The 18,664-nt window shown below is 33.8% G+C and overlaps 1 protein-coding gene across 2 annotated transcripts in view; it reads left to right on the top strand.

The window, feature by feature from the left end:
* PGR (progesterone receptor) overlaps positions 1–18,664 on the top strand; it is a 75,499-nt gene that overhangs the window by 29,074 nt on the left and 27,761 nt on the right. The gene's annotated exons all lie outside the window — the stretch shown is intronic.

An 18,664-nucleotide genomic window follows, 5' to 3' on the forward strand; every position in this document is an offset into this window, starting at 1 on the left:
GTAAGTCACCAACTCTTTCTGGGCATCAGTTTCTTTATCTGTAAAATGGGAGCACTGAGGCCCATTGTATCTCAAAAATTGATTCTGCAAATTGGTCAGGTGCATTGCTTTCCAGCTCTTATAAGTGACTGATTAAAGCAGGGTTACTGGACTGGGGTAGGAATCCATTTGATGGAGAATTATATTAATGATTCCTTTTCCCCATATTTTTCCTATTATTAGAATCTCTAAAACTTTCAATAATGTAGCAGACATTGAAAAACTTAATGTCAGATGGTGACAAATGGTTTGAATGAAAATAAAACAGTAAGGGAAACAGGAGACAGGTTTAAAAAAGACAGTCCTACTCCATTACATTTGTTTTATTTAGTCACGTCCTACGCAGGACTGGGAATCATGGCTTTTATATCTAGACATAACTTTTCTAAAACAATATACAATATGTACAGAATTGTTGAGACTAAAAATGTTTCTTCAGTGGACCATCTATAAACAGCTTGTTTTTCATCTATGTTATGTGTATCTTCCTTTGCGAAATGTATTAAAACCAATATTTGTCAAGTTTTAAAGCATACCCAAATGTTACCTCCTCTCTAAAGCTTTTGCCAACGTTCTCAGGCAAAATTAATCACCCAGGCAATATGCTGGACACTTTACAGGAATTCACTTAATTAGTTCACTCATAGTATAATTTCTTGACTCGAGAATTGTTTTTTCTAAGTTAAGGACAAGTACCAGGTCTCGATCTTCCATGTGTCAACAACAGTGCTTGGCTTAGGGAGCTGCTCAATAAATATTTATTAAGTGAATAAACCCACTTTCTCATAGGATTAAAAGTTGTTTTTGAGTCTCGTGTCTCACTTTCCTCCTTTTTATATCTCAGCTTTACTCTCAGAAGTCTTTGGTAACCTCCTAAACTTTAGAAATTAGGACTCTTTCACAAAATCACACAGCTAATTAATGTTGGAGCCAGAAGAAAGACCTGGAAGTTTTCTGATTCCTGGCATAGTCACTGTTTTTTCTGCAGCATGCTCGCCTTAGAAGATGGCAGAATCTCTAATGCTTACACCTAGATTTCATCAGGACCTTTAATCTTAAATGTTCTCCCGAATGGCTTTAAAAAAAAAAAAAAACTTTTCAATTTTATCACAGGATAGAAATGGAAGAGTTCTGCGTAGAACTCTCAGAATATTCCTGGGGATTGGTGACAAATTTCATGTTGTCTCCTAATATTCTAGGCTTTAGCCTATCGTTCATGTTTCTGTAATCTATCATTATCTTCCCTATCCAAACTCCTACTTCCTTTAGTTTATTATTCTAGTGCTCCTCAAGCCGCACCCCACCACCTTTGCAATTTCTGCTATCTTTTTATACCTTCTGTATTATTACTAATTTGAGTTAACTTTAATTCACCTCTTTCTTCCTTCCTTTTCTCTTTCGTTTCTCCTTTCCTACTTCTCTTCCTCCGTCTCTTTCAATAACTGTATATTGAGCCCTTACTACTACTTACCAGGTACTATTCTGAGTTCTGGGGTATAGCAGCAAACAAAATGGACCAAATCCCTACCCTCATGGAGCTTACACTCTGGGAGGAGAAGCAACATATATATGGCAGATGATGTCAATTGCTGTGGAAAATATTAAGCAGGATCAGTTAATAGGGAGCATCAGGGAGGGAGTAACTCCTGAACCCTTTACTCTGATTAATATTTTCCTTTCATTTAGCCACTTAATAAGCAACAATATTTCTGAAACTATGGGTTTGATGTGCTAGTTATTTTTCTAAGAGACATTAAAATAAATTCATAACTATTTTAATATACGTTCAAGGTACCACCTAAAAATTGCTTATGTACCATAAATAGAATGCGTTACACTCTGGGAAAGAGTGTATTAGACCAATATTTTTTGAGTGTCTACTGTGTTAAGCCCCTGGCTTAGTGATGTTATTGCTGCCTTAGAGTATGGTACAGTCCTAATCCCTAATAAAATACAGACGGTTCCCGACTTACAATGGTTTGACTTAACAAAAATCTGCTTTACAGTGGTGCAAAAGTGATATTCAGTAGAAATTGTATTTCGAATTTTGAATTTTGATCTTTTCCCGGGCTAGCAATATACAGTATGATATTCTTGCACAATGTTGGGTGGCAGTAGTGAGCAGCAGCTGCCTGTCAGCCACACGATCACGAGGGTAAACAGCCGATATTCTACAGTGCACTGTGTTGCCAGTGTTTTTTTGATGCTGTATTTTGTGTCTTCGCATACCATCGTGTCTATAAAACACTTTATTATAAAGTAGGCTCTGCATTAGTTGATTTTGCCCAACTGTAGGCTAATGTAAGTGTTCTAAGCACATTCAGGTAGGGTAGGCTAAGCTACGGTGTTCAGTAGGTTAGGTGTATTAAATGCATTTTTCACTTATGATATTTTCAACTTATCATAGGTTTATCAGGATATAACCCCAAGTAAGTCAAGGAGCATCTATAATTATAAAGCAGAAAATTAGGTGACCTAAGAGTGGTACCAGACCTTGCTATGCAAATAGAGAAAAGGAAAAAATTAATTCTATCTGAGAGCATTGGCAAAAGCTTCAGAGAGGAGACTCAAAATATGAGTAGAAACTTTGTAAGTGTGAAATAAGAAAGGTGTGTACAATGAAAACAGTGTGTGTCTGAAAAAAACATGGTTCATTTTAGTGATAATTTTTCTTCAAAATAAGTTATTTAGTTGGAATGAGAAGAAATAAAGCTTGAAATTTAGCTTGTGCCAGCTGGGATCTGGAGTTTAAACTCTGTTCTATAAGCAGTGGAACCAGTGATCTTTCTAACATTCGTGAACTATCCATGAAATAAAGCCCAAATTTCTAAGTTGCAGCACTTGGTGCCTTTCAACCAGCAGCTGCACTTTTTTTTTTCTAAGCCCTTCTCCCACCAGTCTGAGAATCCTACATTCCGGGTCACCTACTTTCACCTGTCTTTGCATGTGTTTTACTTTCGCCTGTAACATTCTCTGTTCCCTCCTTTCAAACTCTTACTTGTCATTCATACTGAATTTAAGTGTGACACTTTTGTGCAACCTTCCCACTTTCCCAATCATTGCAGGGGCAGAGGTTTGGTGGGAACCCAGTCTAATGTGGTGTTTTTCATATCTGGGGAGACTGAAGGCCCATGAGCCAGCTTGGATTGGACTTGCCCTGATTGTCCTTATTTCAGTATCCCTATGCTTATACCAGAGTGTTGACCAAATGGCCCACAGAGAAAGTGACGAGGGACCCACTGCCCCTATCCCAGCACACATGAGGCAGTGGGAATTCACTCTCTCCTCCTATAGGTCCTGTGCACCCTCACTGTAGTACTTACCTCATTGTTTTATAACTTATTATTTACTAGTATCTCATTCAAGGATTTTCTCCTTACCCAAGATGGAATTATTCCCAAGCAGGAATTTCATTTTAGTGTTTTCAGCACCAAAGCACTTGTTTAAGAAGTGCCCAGTAAATATTTGTGACTATCATTTTGAAGTCATTTGAAGTACAAGTGTCTGTACCTTGTTGAAGGTAAAGCCCATCTGTAGTGGTTCCTAGGGCACAGAAAGAGTTAGAAAAAGGGTCTAATGCAGTATTTTTCATTTTGGGGGAAGAGCGATAGTCCTTGAGGCAGCTTTATATTCCACGATCTCATTTATTTTAATGTTCTGACTGTTATAATGGAAAAATGGTTTAGAATGGCCAAAATGAACGTGTTGGGACACCCAGCCACAGAGAAACTAGGGCTCATTCAGAGGAGAAACTTGAATTTCAGCCAGCTTCCAGATGGGCACTCAGTAAGAAATAAAGTAACAGGGAGAAGATTGCTTCAGAGAAGACCTGGAACAGGGAGGAAAGGAAGGATTCCATCCCCGGGCACAGACCAAAGTAGCAGACGAGCAGTTTCAGTAGCAAAATCAATTTGGTACAAAGCTGTTGTAATTACTTCTCTTTCCTTATGTTTCTTATGCGTTGGGCAGAATTGGTTCCTTGATAGTGTAGAATTTCACTGAGAACTAAATGGCCCCAGCCTCAGAGATTAGAGTGTAAGCAGAGAGTTATCATTGTCCGGGCATCATTGTTCCTAATTTCGTTGTTGTCCAGCACTTCTCTATGGTTTCCTGTTACCACCCTGTGCTCCAGTTCTCCTAAAATCTTAAGGATTTTCTCCCTTTGCATGATCTACTTAAATCAGTGAGCTACCTTGTGTGTCTGGTGACCATTAACTTATTGTCCAAACCAGGACAATTTTGAGAATGAAAGGGAGCACTATCAATAATTACACTGGGACAACAGATGTAAACGGGGACTGTCCTAGGCTAACTGGCCATATGAGCAAGCCCTCCATTTTCCCAATTAAAAGATGCAAATGTGTTCTGACCAAAACACATACCTAAACTCCTGGGGATGCGGATGAAACAGTCAAATGTGTACTTACATAGTATTTAATGTATCAGTTTAGTTAAATATAAATATTTTAAACTGAATACAAAAATGTACTGACTTAGAATTATTACTTTTCTGCTCTCACATTCTAGGGACAATTTTATTCAAATTAATTTTACGCACCTTTGGCAGCAGAGTCTTTGTTTCACTAGAGCCACTTGCTAAGTCAGCTAATAATTTTCCAGAGTTCATCACCCTTTTATCTAAAATGGTTGATACACAGCATTTTTTGAATCCATGTATAGAACTATAAAATTTATCATAAGCCCACTTACCCATTTACATATATAACATTTTTAATATTTGTCCTATGAGAGTTTTTTCACGATTCCTCCAAATTTAACAACTTGGTGTATTATTTAAGGATGGAATATATCAAGCCTACCAAAAATATTAAAAGTAAGTAAATTTTTAAAATGCCCATGTGTGCATCAATTGGTTTGTAAGCTCTGATCATTTTTTATATTTTCTTCACTTGTGTTTTGTAGGGAATAAGACGTTATAGATATTTTGAAGCTTCTTGTCTGTTCTTCCCTAAACCCATTATACTTATTTCTTCCTCACAGGTAACCGCTATGCTGAATTATTGTTCAGCATCTTCAGACTTGTAACTCATGTGTATAAATAAATCCTTAAGTAACATAGGATTATTATGAATATTTTAAGCTTTATATAAATGCCATCACTGTGCATGTACTTCAATTTGCTTTCTTCACTCAATTTTGTGTTTTTGAGATTTATTCATATTTGTACATTTAGCTAAGATTTATTCATATTTATACATTTTAACTTCTCTGTGATATTTCATTTTATGAACATTCCTCAGTGCTTTTCTCTATTCTTATATTAATGGATATTTATTCATAATTTTTCATAGTTATAAAATGTGTTGCAGTAAACATTCTTGTACCTGTATCTTTGTGCATATGGTTGAGAGGTTCTTTAGGCTGTATACTCACAAAAGGAGTTTCTGGCTCATTAAGGTATTGTGTATCCTCAGCCCTACTAAATATTACCTAATCTCTAAATCACTCTCCAAGGTGTGAGATTTGCTTCCACCAGTGTATAAGAGTTTTTCTTGCTATGTATCCTCACCTGTACTTCATATCTTCAGACTTTAATTTTTCTAATTTGATGAACGTAACATTGGTATCTAATTATGGTTTAACTTGTATTTCCTGGCTTTAGTGATAAACACAAATATCGCTTTATATAATTATTGGCCATTTATAGTTCCTCTTCTATGAATTGGCTATTCTTATCCATTGGCCATTTTGCAATTGGGTTGTTTGTCTTTTTTCTTGTTTCATGGACTTTACCTAATCCTTTGCTATATGCATCTGTACCATGTCTTCTACCTTGTTTATAGTGTTTTTTCTAATTTTTATATAATCACATCATAATTCAGTGAAGAGCATTACTGAAGAATTGCCTGCACACTGCTGAAAATGGAGCCTTCCTCTCTTTCTTCCTCCCTCATGCCCTTCATTCATTCATTTCTTTTTGTTGCTTTCTTGAGGTTTTTCATTTTAATATATAGACCATTTGAATAATGAAAGATGAAACATGAGAAAACTTTAAAAAGACAATTAAATCTTATGGTAGAATATCAGAGGTCAGAAATATGCTTTTGAAATGTTATCACATAGATTTTGTTAATGAACAGTTTGTTCTCATCTGCTTCCATGGGTATGTTTTAATTATAAAAATTATGTTTGAGTTATTTGGTCTTTTCATTGCATATGATTCTTGTCTTTAATGAATCACTTCCCTTGCCTTCAATAGGTCACAGTGAACTTTTGCCTTTACACCCTTAAGGATGGTAATATATCTTCTAAGTTGAGTGTTCTGCGTCTAACTTCTTTCCTTTAGAAAACATTTTTGTTTAATGACTCACAAAAATAATTTCTGAAATGAGCACAGCTCTGTATTTTGCATTTGTGGTAAAAGTGCTAAACTATTATAAAGGAAATTAGCTCTTTCAAAAATAAGTAGCTTTCTACATAAAGGAATGGTTAAATAAGTAGTTATCTTTGCTAAAATTTTTAAAGCCAAAACTCTGTGTGTGTGTGTGTGTGTGTGTGTGTATAAACAAGTGGGCAAAACTTAATATATATAATATATATCTTATATATATACATATATATATATATATTTTTTTTGGTAGGGAACCTTCTCCTCAATTTATAAAAGGTTGTGTTAAAGCCAGTTTCTCACCTACTCCTCCCACCTCCTCTGCCACCTAGATTCACACCCACTTCTCTCGGCAAAGAGAATAACTTTCTGGGCTAGAGCGTATGGGTTGTGTAATAAAGGGTTTCTTGTTTGTTTTTTCTCCTTCTACACTTGACAGCCAACAAAGCTTCAATCCTTTTTCTAAAGAATTCCAAAATTCCTGCATTTGGGATACAGCAGCACCTTCTCCCAAAGTATGGAGGCCTGTTCTGTGCCTTTAATTAATAGAAAAACTGAAGTTATCTGCCCTCTCTTTAATAAGAGAATTACTGCAGATTATGGCTGCCACCAATCTTTTTAGACCGCTCATAGTTTTCCCCTTATGGCATGTCCTTTTCTATCCAAATGCTGGCCTTTGAATCAGCACCTCCCAGAGACAGTACCTCTCAAACATTACTCACTGCATTGAAGCCTGCAGCCAAATGATGTCTTCCAATCACTGTCTAGTTGGTCACCTAAACACCATCTCACACACACTGGCTAGGAATAATTCTTAGAGTATTCATTCTTACTTCGTTTCTTAAATATTTTCTGAGTTTGTATGGAACTACTTTTATGGCCACCAGCTGGAACTGTTCAGTAGTATGTACCAGTATATGCTATTTTCTAGACCCAGGAAAAAGTCAGGATTGAGAGGTTCAAATGTACCTCCATTTGCAGTCTGAGTTTATTTGAATCGTTTAGACATGTACTTAAAAAAAAAATCAATTCTAGTATTTTTTTTGGCAAATACTTGCTTTCATTTTATCCTGCCTATTATCATGCATCTATGTTTTTTTTGAAGTATGTGTACAGGCACATTCTTTTGATCTGGAAAGTGGGAAGTAGATCCTGAAAACAAGACAGCAGCCTATATCAGTGCTATAAGGGATTGTGAGAGCATAGTGCTAATGGACTGATCCCAGCATTCATTACACAATGGTCATCATCCTTTTGTTAATCTGAAGTAATAACAGGTATTTAGACATTCTTCCATAATTTCATGGAGACACTGTTGAGATGATTGTATATCCACCCCAACTACAGCAATGCTTATTATGATCCTCATAATGTCAAAGGATTTATACCATTTCCTGATTGCCTGCTGATCTTTATTTCTCAGAAAGCTTTCCAGCTGCCATCAGACTTGCATTTTGATATTGGTATATATAAAGGTCTAATAGTACTCATTTCAGAACACGATCCAGAATTAGCAATCATTATTTTGACTCTGTTTACCCACATTTAGATATTGGGAGGATTGCAACCATTCCAGTATTCCTCAAATGTTGCGTACCTCCTTGCTGCCTCTTTCTACCTCCAGAACATTTATTAAATGTACACTGTACTAGCCCATTCTATCCTCCATATCTCTTTATCCTTTTTACTATTTCTCACATTGTTATCTGCTAAATTCTGTGTAATTTAGTCTGTTCTGTCTTTGAGTTCGCCTTCTTTCTTGGGCTGTATCCTTTAATTTTTTTTCTATTTTAGTGATGGTATTTTTTTATTTTAGACACTTGACTTGTTTCTTTCATGAATTTTTTATAGTAGCTTTTTATTTTCTTGTGTTATCAATTTTTTACCACATATTTTTAATAACTACACACATACTTCTTACAAACATTTGTGTTCAATAATTCTAAAGTCCCCAAACTCAAGATCTAGTTATGCCATTGTAGCTTGCTGGTCAACCAGCTCTCTTAAAAAAAAGAAAACAAAAAGTAAAAAAGCCCTGATTATTAATGTGTTTTCTGATGATAGTGGTGTAAATATTCCCATCTGGCAAAATTCAAGTTGCTAATGGTTTAACAACCAGCTCTCCAATTTTCTGAACATTTAACAATTAGTTATCAGAAGCCAGTTGAGCCAAATCCACCACACAGTTTATTGTTTCTGCTACTTCTCATCCATTTACCTTTTGTAATTTTTGGATTATGAGCTCATGTTTGATACAGTTTAAATTTTTTGAAATGTGTAGCCTTAATTGAGAGTGTTTTTCTCCAGAGAGAATTTTTATTTTATTCTTCCAGGCACTGTAGGGACTTTATTAGTAAAGGACCACTTTTTATATTTACTTTTTGCTCTAGGTTTTCCATACCTTGCAAGTAAAATTATTTCAAGCTGCACAGCTAGGTGAGTAAGGCCTAAGGTTAAGAATTATCAGAGAAGACCTTGAAATGGACATGCTTCCTTCTTATGTCCCCTTGTCAGTAAGTACAGGTGATTTTTATTTTGGACACGTTGATACTTTACTGACATTTTGAGGAGTTTAGATATACATTTAAAAGAATGTTGGCTCTGTTTTGTCTGTAATTTTTAGGTATTCTGGAAAAGGATACTTAAAAGTTATTGCCAGTAAAAGAAGTTTATGTGAAATTTTATGCCCATATTAACCAAATACATTAACACCACCCTTTAAAGTTTAAATTTTATCAGTGGGTTAGAAAAGTATTTCCAAACACCTCTGTAGAAGATGGTATAGTATTATAATAAAGAGTAAGGATACAGAGTCAGAAAAATTGGGGTTTTATTTCATCCTCCCATTTAATAGCTGAGGAACTTAAAGTCCACACCTTATTCTGTCGACATCTCTGCTTTCTTTTCTATTAAGACCAAATAATGAGAGTTATGTGAAGATAAATGAAATGATACATTTAAAGCATGTAACGGTGAGTGCTTGGTATATATAAAGGTCTAATAAATGATGGCTTAAAATGTCTTTTATTTTTTGAAGCAATTTATGCGAACATTATGATTGGCAAAATAAAGATTTAATTTTAATGCAAAACATTCTTGTATGTTTTCAAAGTTTTTGATTTATGTATTTGTAAGAACATTGAAAAATCAGTGCAGATATTTTGGAATTGAAATTAATTTACAGAATCATGACTGGTAGAAGTATCTAATTAAAGTAATAGTTGTTGAATATTGTTATTGTATATATTTATGTTCTCAAATCATATTATGCTATGGAAACATAATCCAAAAGACAATATGCATATTTTGATGCGGTAGGATTTTTTCCTAAATGAGTGACAGTATCTGTTGAGGTTTTTTCATCAAAGAAAAGCATCCTATTTGTTTTGTGTATACTAATTCCCTTGACCTTTCAGATCTTCATTAAAGTTCTATTAAATATAGAAAATGTGTGCTATGGGCCTTTCCCCTCTCAGATCTGTACACAATGCCATTATCTTTAGGCATCTAATATAACTGAACAGAAATCTGAGATTTTGGTTTTTATTCCTTTTGTTTCTCAATCCTTGAAGTTCAATACCTTTGTCAGGATTTAGCTCTATCTTAATCTATTAATTTTTCTTGAAATTAAATTTTCCTAAATATATAATGGCTTTATTTTTTTCTCTGCAATCTCTCATCTTATGTTGTGCAATTATTTCATCTTTTATTTAATGTTTTGTGTTTCTTTTTCAATTTCTTAAAACTTAGATGCCACTTTATCTTTGAAATGCAATGACAGTACTGCCTAAGCCTGTTTCTTACAATTCTTCCTTCAATGTGTATTCTTTATTTTTGCTTTTACATTCCCTTTTTATCATTTCTAAAAATATTTTACCTTAAGTTCCATACTATATATCTGCTACTTATTACACATTTAAATTTCTGTGTCATTCTATCTTGACTTGCTATTTAACTTAGTAATCGTTATTTTCCCTTGGCTTTCTTTCCTGTTTACCCAAGCTTTATTTTTGTTTTCCCTTTATAATTTGAGCCAGAAGACTTGAAATCTCAGCTATTTAGTTGGATATGGACGAGAAGGAAATAGTGATTGGGGACATAAGTATAGCTATGGTAGAAAGGTGTCAACTGCTGACGTATGCAGACATATGAAAACTCCAAACAATCTACTGTGAAATATGCTAAACCGTGTGCCCTAGATTGTATCTTTTACTGCAAGGAAATTCCCCAAGAATTTCTTCCCACCCTTCAGGAAGCAGAAGTTATATGGCAGGAGACCAGATTATTGTGGAGCACTTGCAGCAAACAGGCTTTTTGTTATTGTTCAATTATTGATTCGTTTAACAAAGTTATCAAGTACCTACTATGTACAAGATGCTGTGCTACTATCAAGGAGCTTATGTCTTACCTTAAGATAGAAAAAGTAAACAAAATAAATATATAACATGAAATATTGATGCCTGATAGAGCATGGTAAATGCTAAAAAGAAAAATAAAACAGAGAAGCAGAATAAAAGATGTTAGTAGTTAGTGTATATTTATTTCTGCTCAGTCAGGTATGATCAGTAAGTCCAAACATAATTCCCAGTTTTCCATTCATTACTTCTCTCTACTTCTTGTCTCAAATTTAGAAAGCCAGTTAATAGGAATATGTAGTTAGTATGACTACATGGTCCTCATCCGGCTGTCTTTTGCCATCCTGTTATGAAAATGGACCCTGTGGATTTTTTTCTCTATCTTCCCTGTAACCTTCATATGCCCAAGTGACAGCTCTCACCCAACACATGACACTTAAGAGACTATATGGATTTGGTATATGTTCCTGGGTTCTGTATTCTATCCTATTGATCTAAATGCCCATTCCCATGCATACATTAACACAATATCATGTTTAGAATATGGTAGTAGTATGAATGTAGATATATAGTATGGTATATATTAAAATCACAGTTGCTCTTTTGACAAAATACTCTTAGCTATTCTCACACACATTCATTCTTCACAATGAACCATAAAACCATTATTTCCAGTTCCAAAAAAATTGGATTCGCATCAAAACAGTGAAAAATTTACATATTAATTAGAGTAAGATTGACATTTTAAGATTTCCAATGCAGTGAAATGATACATCTTTTCATTAATTTACATTTTTGTTTTATGTCCTAAGAGAGAATTTTATAGTTTTAATATAGATCTGGTGCTTTTATTAAATTTATTCTTGAGTATTTTATAACTTTTATCTCTGTTGTAATAGAATATTATTTTCTATTTTTCAAATGGCAGTTATTACAAATGGTAATGCTAGTGGTTTTTTAAACTTTTCATATATCTAATTTAGTTATTGGTAGATTTTTAGTAATCCTTTGAGTTTTCTAGATGTATAATCATATTATCTGAAAATAAAGTGTTTTATTTATTAATATAATGTTTGTTGTTGGGTTTTGGTAAATAGTCTATACATCTTTTCATTTTACTTTGAGTTTTTATTTCCAGATGTCTCCCGGAATTAACAAAAGGCCTTTCTATTAGTTTTCTATTGCTGCTGTAAAAAATTACCACAAATCTAATGGCTTAAAACAAAATTAATTTATTATCTTATAGTTATAGAGTCAGAAGTCTGAAATGAGTCTCACTGGGCTAAAATCAAGGTGTCAGCAGGTCAGCATTTTTTTTGGAGAGTCTAGGGGAAAATCCATATCCTTGCATTTTCCAGCTTCTAGGGGCTGTGCTGATTCTTCTACCACTCTCTTCCCCATTTAAGGGCCCATGTGATTATTTCTCTGTCCCACCTAGATAATGCAGGATACTCTTCTTGTCTTAAAGTCAGCTGATTAGCAACCTTAATTTCATCCGCAACTTTAATCCCCCTTGCCATCTAACATAACGTATTTACTGGTTCCTGAGATTAGGACCTGGACATCTTTGGGGAGCCATTTTTCTGCCTATTACAGCCTTATCATCTATTGATAAAAACTATGTTATTTTTATTTTTTGATCTGAGTGATGAATTATGGTGGTAGATTTTCCAGTGTTCAACCATCTTTTCTTCTCAGAGCAAGCTCTGCTGGTTCACGGTATAGTGTTCTTTTTTTAAATCTGCACAATTCAATTTGCTGATAATTTAGAATTTTTAGTTTTATAATAACAAGACAACTTAATCTATATTTCTGGTATGATGTTTTTAAAGTTTTGGTTGCATTATAAAATGTATAGGGAAGGTTTTGACTTTTTCTGTACCTTAAAATAGTATAAAAGAGAAATTGCCTGTCATTAAGGGAGATAAAACTTAGGCTATACAACCCTCTGGTATCAGAGTCAATTTTGGTAATTTATATTCTGATATAAAACTACATTTCTTGAATTATCAGATTTATTCAAGAAAGTTGCACCTTATATTTTTTTGATGCTTCTAATTGTTTTAATATCTTCTTTCTCAAATATGGTATGATACATTTTTTTCTCCTTTTCTTTGTGGTTTATTTGACTTTTCTTTTTTACTGTCTTAACTGAATGCTTACCTTAGTTCGTTTCCAGTCTTTTTGTGGAGCAAAATAATATAATGACTTTTTTTTTTTTTTTTTGCATTTAGCTGTATCCCAAGGGTTTTGATTTGAAATGTTGCCTTTTATTGATTAATATCTAGATGATTAATAATTATATGTTGATTTCCTCTTTAGTCCAGGTATTAATTAGAAAGTGTTTTTTAAGTTCCAAGTTAATTTTGATTTTTAAGAAAATTATTTTATAATCAAAGAATATAGTATAGTAAGCTTTAATTTTTTTAGAATTTATTAAGGATTCCTTGTATGAAGTGTATGTTATATATTATGCTAATGTTTCATGAAAACAAGAAAATATACTTTGTCTCTTATGTTACAATGTTCTATAAATTGTGCAGAATATATACTAAAAATCAGCTTGTTAGTTTTATTTTTAAAATGCTATATATCTGTGCTTATTCACTGTTCATCTGACATGTAAAATCTAAAGTAAGCATATAAACACTGTGTTTCTATTGTTTTTCTTCTTTATAGGATTTTCCTATTTCAAATATGTGAATGAAATATTATATAATAAAAAGTGTGCCTTATTCAAACAGCCTGCAATGAAAAGACAAGATGAAGAGTCCAGGAAACAGTATTACACAATTATTCAGTTGAGCATGTTGGCTGCATGTTGTTCACTATATAAAAACTTATGCCTATATCATCTTGGACTGGAGTACTTTTTATTCTTACTATCCCCACTTTGTCTCATTTTAATGTCTTTGAACATAAATTTTGTTTTATCTGTTAATAATATCACTATTCCTGCTTTCTAGATATTATATTTGCCTGGTTCACTTTTTCTCATCTTTTTATTTTCAACTGATTTTCCTATGTTTTTTCTGTGTTTCCTGTAAACTACAAATAGAATTTTGTCTTTTAACACAAACTGATATTCTTTAACTTGGACAGAGAGATGTAACCATTAACATTTGTGTGATAATCAGTATATAAGGTTTTATTTCTTCCAACACATTTTACATTCAATGTATGTTATTCTTCTTCGTTATTACCTCTCCCTGCCCCTCCTCTTTTTTTTTTTTTACTTTGCTAGCTTGGTCAAGTTTCCCAAGTTTTCTCTATTTAATCCTCCCTATTAATTTTGAAGTTTTACTCAGCTTTTTCATTTGCTAGTGTTTGCATTCCCATTCTGAAGAATCAAAATTAATTATGTATTCCTCTTTTTTTATATCAGAATTAAATAACTGTGCCTGCACCATTTCACCAAATTATTTCATTAACACACTCTAAAGAAGTTTAAAACCTTTTCTCCTCCCCCTTCTGTACAAGTTTTTGCTGAGATAGTTCAGAATTTTTACTTCTACGTTATATTTAAGCTTTCAATCCTAATATATCTCTTCTCTCTCAAAAACCATTCTTATCACTTGTTCTATAAATTCCTTCTCGTAGTACCATCATTCATTCAGATTCAATTCCATTTATTTCAAGAATAATTGTGTAATACTGTTTCCTGGACTCTTCCTCTTGTCTTTTCATTGCATACTGTTTGAATAAGCAATACTTTTTATTATATAATACTTCATTCATATAAAACAATATAACTAGCATTCACATATGTATTCATCAGGCTTAGAAAAATATAAATATTATCAATACTCTTGAAACTTACTGTATATTTCTCTCTTGATTACATCATTCTGTCCCTTCTTCCAGAAGCTTTTATATATTGAATTTTTAAAATTATTTTATTTTTTATTTTTTAATTGAAACGTAATTGTTTATACATATTTGTGGGGTACAGATTTGAGCATCAATACATGTGTACAATATGTGGCGATCAAATCAGGATAATTAGTATGCTCATGTTTACAAAACATAATCAATCTCTGTGACCCTTAACTAATTTCTCACTAACCCCACTCCCACTCTCCCTTTCCCACCTCTAATAACCACAGTTCTGTTCTTTTCTTTGGAAGTTCAATGTGCTATTGTGATTGTTTTTGTTTGTTTTTCTTTCTTTCCTTCTTTCTGTCTTTTCTTTCTTTCTTTACTTATCTCCTACTTATGAGTGAGAACACATGGTATTTCTCTTTCTGAGTCTGGCTTATTTCACTTAACGTAGTTTTCTTTAAGTTCATCCTTGTTGCTGCAAATGGCAGAATTTCATTCTTTTTTATGGCAGAGTAGTATTCCATTGGGTATATACACCACATTTTCCTTATCTGGTCATCTGTTGATGGACATTTAGCTTGACTCCAACTCGTGGCTACTATAAATAAAGATGTTGATGGGCATTTGGGTTGATTCCATCTCTTGGTGGTTGTGAGTAGTTTTGTGATGTACATGGGAGTGCAGGTGTCTTTTTGATATATTGATATCTTTTCCTTTGGGTATATACCCAATACTGGGATAACTGGGTCATAATGTAGATCTGTTTTTAGTTTTCTGAGGAACTTCCATACTGTTTCCCACAATGGCTGTACCATTTTACATTCCCACCAACAATGTAGGAGAGTTCCTTTTTTCTGCATCCTCACCAGTATTTCTTATTTTTTGTCTTGTTGATAATAGCCAATCTACCTGGAATTAGTGGCTATCTCATTTTGGTTTAATTTGCATTTCCCTGGTGATTAGTAATGTTGAGTATTTTTTCATGTGTCTCTTAGCTATTTGTATGTCTTGATTTGAGAAATGTCTACTCAGGTTGTTTGCCCATTTTTTAATTGTTTTTTTTTTTTTTTTTTACTGTTGAGTTCCTTATATATATATTCTGGATATTAGCCCCTTGTCTGATCTGTAGTTTGCAAATACTTTCTGCCATTCTGTAGGTTGTCTCTTCACTTTATTGATAGTGTCCTTTGCTGTGCAGAAGCTTTTTAGTTTGATGCAGCCCCATTTGTATACTTTTGCTTTAGCTACTTGTGCCGTTGTAGTCCCACTCATAAAAGCACTTCCCACTCCCATTTCGTGTAGTGTTTCCCTTGTGCTTTCTTGTAGTAGTTAAACGGTTTTGGGTCTTAAATTTAGGTCCTTGACCTATTTTGAGTTAGTTTTTGTGTATGGTGAGAGATAAGGATCTAGTTTCATTCTTCTGCATGTGGACATCACATTTTCCTAGCACCATTTGTTGATGATGCTGTCCTTTCCCCACTGTATATTTTTGGCACCTTTGTAGAAAATCAGTTGACTGTAAATGTGTGGGTTTATTTGGGGGCTCTCGATTCTATCCCATTGGTCAGTTTGTGTGTTTATATGCCAGTACCATGCTGTTTTTGTTACCATAGCTTTATAGTATATTTTGAAATCAGGAAGTGCAATGCCTCCAACTTTGTTCTTTTTGTTCAAGATTGCTTTAGCTTTACAGGGTCTTTTGTGGTTCCATACAAGTTTTAAGACTGTTTTTTCTATTTCTGTGAAGAAGTGACGAATGTCATTGGCATTTTGATAGGGATTACATTGAATGTGTGGATTGCTTTGGGAAATATGGACATTTTAATGATGTTAATTCTTCTAGCCCAAGAACATGGGTGTCTTTCCATTTATTTGTGTACTCTTCAGTTTTTTTCATCAGTGTTTTAGAGTTTTCATTGTAGAGGTCTTTCACCTTCTTGGTTAAATTAACTCCTAGGTATTCCATGTTTTTAGTTGCTATTGTGAATTGTATTACTTTCCTGATTTCTTCTTTGGCTATTTCATTATTGTATGTGCCCCATTTTAAAGATGAGTAAATTAGTATTTGGACAAGTAAAGGATCCAACCCAGGTATAAAGCTTTTAAGTGACAGGATGCAAACCTAGATATGGCTAGTTCAAAGTTCGTGTTTTATCAGTATGTCATACTTTCATAAACTGTAAATGAAGGGAAGAGTTATTACATTTCTTGCAATGTATTTTTGGAAGACGAAACTGATGTTCATGGTAGGAGGAAGATCGTAGAGTGGCAAGTTTGTAACAATGTAGCACTTCAAGAAAATTTATCTTAATAACTTTACATTTTTTAAATTCTTTAACATCATTCTTCTGCTGTGCAAAGTTCTCCTTTGAAACACACTGCTTTTTTTTAGCTCCCAAAGAGTCATTAGCCTGCAGATTTCAATAAACAAAGACTGTTGGAAGGGGAGCAGGGTGGTCTAGGGGAAAGACCATAGAGTTTGAAGTTTGAAAGTTTCCTTGACCATACTATTTAATGTTGCCCTGTTCCATCAAGTCACTTTCTATCTTATTACACATAATTTGCTTATAACACATAACATTTTGGTATTATATTACTCTTTATTGGTTTATGGGCACCCTCCATCTTCTACCCCTTATCCCTAAAATATAAACTCAGGGAATGTAGACACTTTGTTGTTCATTGCTGTTACCTCAGAACCTTGAACAGTGCCTGATAAATGAAGCCAATAAGTGTTTCATGAGTGAGTGAGTGAAAGAATAAATGAAGATGACACTTGATTAATATGTCTGCTCTGGTGTTTGCTAGCTTTATGAACTTGGCCAATTAGCCTCTGTAAACCTATTCCTCATCTTTAAAATGGAAATGCTAATATTTATCTCAAAGGGTTGATCAAGTAGATAAGATATAAAAATGACCTAGTTCAATATTAGTTCATCTTTTGAATTTGCTTTTATCGTACATTCCCCCTTTCCCCCCCTGGGACTCATGGAAAGACTGGATGGCAAGAAAAGTATGAATATTTTCTATATTAATTTAAATGACACTTTATATAATCAGCATGTTAGGAAAATTGTCTTGGAATTCTATTTGGGGGACAAGACTGTCTAAAGTTTAATCAATGTATAAAGTGTTTTCTTTGGTTTTCAAAGAGATTCCAGTATTTTATAATATAATCAAATTCTGATGAAACCAGAACTGTAAGTGTATGAAAAAGAGAAAGGAAGTTAAAGTAAATTTGAAGGAAAACTATTTTAGAGTTATTGCTGAGGGTAGGGGAGGGTGTGTTGTATTTTTTATTGATCATAATATTTTAGCATTGGAACAAACCTTTAAAAAACATTTAGTTCAAACTGCAGGCTCTTTCACACAATCCCTTGCCTAAACCTCTTTTCCATAATCCCACCAAATGAAGATGCAGCCCATGCCTGAGACTCCAGGGGGACTCCAGTGTTAGGGATAGAAAGAGTCTGGGCTTTAGAGTCCACATAATCTGAATTCTGCTACTCTAACATTGGGTGTGACATTTTCTCTACTCTCTATTTTCCCAATCTACAAATGGAGTTAATAATACTTAGCTTTCAAGATTGTTATAAGGCTAAATGATATATAAAATTCCTGACGTATAGTAGATACTCCATAACTGTTACCTCTCTTGCCTTTGTAACTCATTCCCTGCCCTGGAAGCCCCTTTGATCTCTGTAATCAATTCTGCATCTTTTTTGTATACAGACCCTGGCAATTATTTCCCTGTCACCTACAAGTTATAACTCAGTTCTTTGCGGCTTTATAGAGCAAGTGTAATCATTTTTCTTTGTGACTATACTCTGAACTCAGAAATCACAAAGGCACGAAGGATGACGATCAGCTTAGTATCTCATGAATATTCATAACCAATAAAAAAAAAGAAAAAAAGACATCACAATGGCAAATGTTTACAGAGAACAGGTAGGTAGCTTAGTTGGGTAGAGTGACGAGATTTAAGAAATCATTGGCTTACTACCAGTTTGTGGTAGGAACTGGACAAACTGGAGTGCCTATGCCCCATCCAAAAGCAACAGCTGCAACTCAAATTTACTAGATTGTTGCCACCTAACTA

Source organism: Cynocephalus volans, chromosome 4 (genome assembly GCF_027409185.1).
Source record: "Cynocephalus volans isolate mCynVol1 chromosome 4, mCynVol1.pri, whole genome shotgun sequence".
In the NCBI taxonomy this organism is placed as follows: Eukaryota; Metazoa; Chordata; class Mammalia; order Dermoptera; family Cynocephalidae; genus Cynocephalus; species Cynocephalus volans.